This window comes from Castor canadensis, chromosome 14, assembly GCF_047511655.1.
Source record: "Castor canadensis chromosome 14, mCasCan1.hap1v2, whole genome shotgun sequence".
Lineage (NCBI taxonomy): Eukaryota > Metazoa > Chordata > Mammalia > Rodentia > Castoridae > Castor > Castor canadensis.
In genome coordinates, this window is record NC_133399.1 from 84,956,133 (window position 1) to 84,958,804 (window position 2,672).

Here is a 2,672-nt window from a genome sequence, read left to right on the forward strand (position 1 = left end):
CCAAAGATTTTAATCTAAGAGTAGTTAGAGGTCATCACAACTTCTTGTTTGGTCCTTTTGTTTTCTTTGCACTGTGTTTTCAACCATAAAGTAGCCTTATCTAATATACACACACAAAAGATAATTTTAGTTGCAATGAGGAAAGTAGACTATAACACAGACCAGAAGTAAAAGTAGAAGTACCTGTAATGGACTGCGATGGCCACTCCAGGGAAGAGATTATGACAGTGTGGACAAGAAGGACAAAAGTAAAGATACTGAGAAGTGGTTCTATTTGAAATGTTTTATTAAGATCCAGTAGAACTTCCTGATGGATTGAAGATGGATTTAAGAAAAGAAAATATAAGTAATTACAAGGGATGGAATGCCACTTAGTTAGGTTTTAGAGTTCTCTAAAATTGGAACTAGATCAATTTGAGATGAAGAACAAACACGAAACTGTTGCTAATTCATTAGTCCTCATCAAATGCATTTCCTAAGCATACGTAAACATAAGTCACACTGCTTCTCCTTCCTCTACCTAGCAGTAGAGGTCATGAGACTCAAAGAACAGCAGACAATTCTCTACTAGTGACCAGTGTGCTGTACGACAAAACTTTGCAGTCTTCTGTTTTTTAGTATAGATTTGTTGGAAATCACTTCAGGTAATGCCAAAGATATTCCAAACTGTTGGAAGCCGTGAATTTGAGAGAGCAGGCTTACAGTAAAAAAAAAAAAAAAAAAAAAAAAATTATGGTTTATACCTATGGCATAGTCCTGTTAGACCTTCATGCTTACATCATATTGAATATCACTTCCACTTTATTTTGCTTTCGTGGCAAGATAGAGGTTTTTTTTTTTTGTTGTGGAAATAGATTAACACATAAAATGAGCAATGAAATTCCCTAAACAAAGAGATTTTAAGCACATGAATTTCTAATGTTAATCTCCCTTCATATATGCAGATCTGTGAATTGACAAAAGAATCAGCTAGTCCCAAACTGGAAACAGTGCAATCAATCTAATACTACAATGAAAAATAAATTGTGGAGCAGTGTGTTACACAAGAGTGAAAAACAAAGAAATACAGCAGCATGCAATGATGTAAATGGACCTAACATACACATCCTGTATTGAAAAAAGTAACCAAATGCAAAAGAATATAAACTGCATGATTTCATTTCTAGAAAGTTCAAGAATCTGCATATGATTCTATAGTTACAGAGGTCATGATAGCAATTAAGTTTATTTGAAAGGGGATAGAAATTGACTAAGGAGAGCTATTAGAAATGTTGCACACTTTAATCTAGGTGGTGATTATATAGTTGAATTTTTATACATAAGAAGTCATCACGATGCAAACAATATCTGCAAATATATACATACACACATGTGCCATATACCTTCTATAAAAATATACAAGTAGCTATACATCTGGATATGCCATATACCTTCCATAAAAATATATAAGTAGCTATACATTTAGATATATAATAATCTATATATCTCAATAAAAGTGAGGACATTGAAAACAAAGATGGCCATAACGTAAGAGTAGCCAAGTAATACATACCATAACACTGTCGCACTCATTAACTGATATATCCTAATGTTATTTGTGTCAGATAAAAATATCTAAAATATTACAACTATAGTAAAACTTTGCTTATTTGAATATGTTTAAAAGTAATAAAGATCAATTCTATAATAGAGGTAGTTATAGAAAGAAATGCCTGAAGATACTGAAGTAGACTAAATTTTCAAGATCTTTTTTTTAAATAGAATTTGACATATAAAAAGTCAAGGCAGCATTTTAAAATCCTTTCCTTAAAAACATTTGGAAACAAGAAAGGGGTGTGCACAGAGATGGCTATTGTGAAAATTCTCTTGCCTTCTCACATTTCACATACCTACCAATATAATGATTGTGGAAATTAGGCTAATTAACACTTTCACTGTCTTACTCAGCCTTCATGGACCATCTGATTTTTCTTTTCATTATTTTGAAAGATGTGGGAAGCCAGGCAATTTTAGTGCAGATTGTCCCTGTACACATATAATTTGAGTAAAACTGAAAAGCTTCATTCTCTTTAACTATTTTGTTTTATTTCATACAAAGACAATGAAATGACTGGACAGTTTTCTGTTTGGTTTTATTTTGGCAAATGCTATAATTGAAAGTGTAAAACCAATCAATGACACCTCTGGTTAAAATTTATTTCTGAGAAATATCCCAAAGGAGTGATTTCTAAGGAATAATATGCAGCCTTCAATTTACTTTATCACAGCTGGATATGAAGTTAAATCCCCCGCTGGAATCTAACCACCCAGAACCAAGCACCAGATGGCTTATCTGCACCTCAACCCGACAGCTGTGCCCTGATATGCACAGCTGGTCTTCACATTTGAATGACAATATTTAAATGATAACATTATGTAATGTAGAAAAATGTGTTTGGGTAGCATGGGTCTTGAAAACTAGATTGCACAGTTGCTCTTAATAGTAAATGCACAGCCTCAACAGCTAATTCACTTTCCTTCTATTTGTGTCGATGAGTCTTGGCTGGAGATAAGAGTTTACTGCCACATGGAAACATTCCAGTACTAATCATATTGTACTTCTATCTTTCCATAATGACTCTCCTGGGTGCTCACCATGCTAGATTTTTCCTTCACATAAAAATAAACACAAC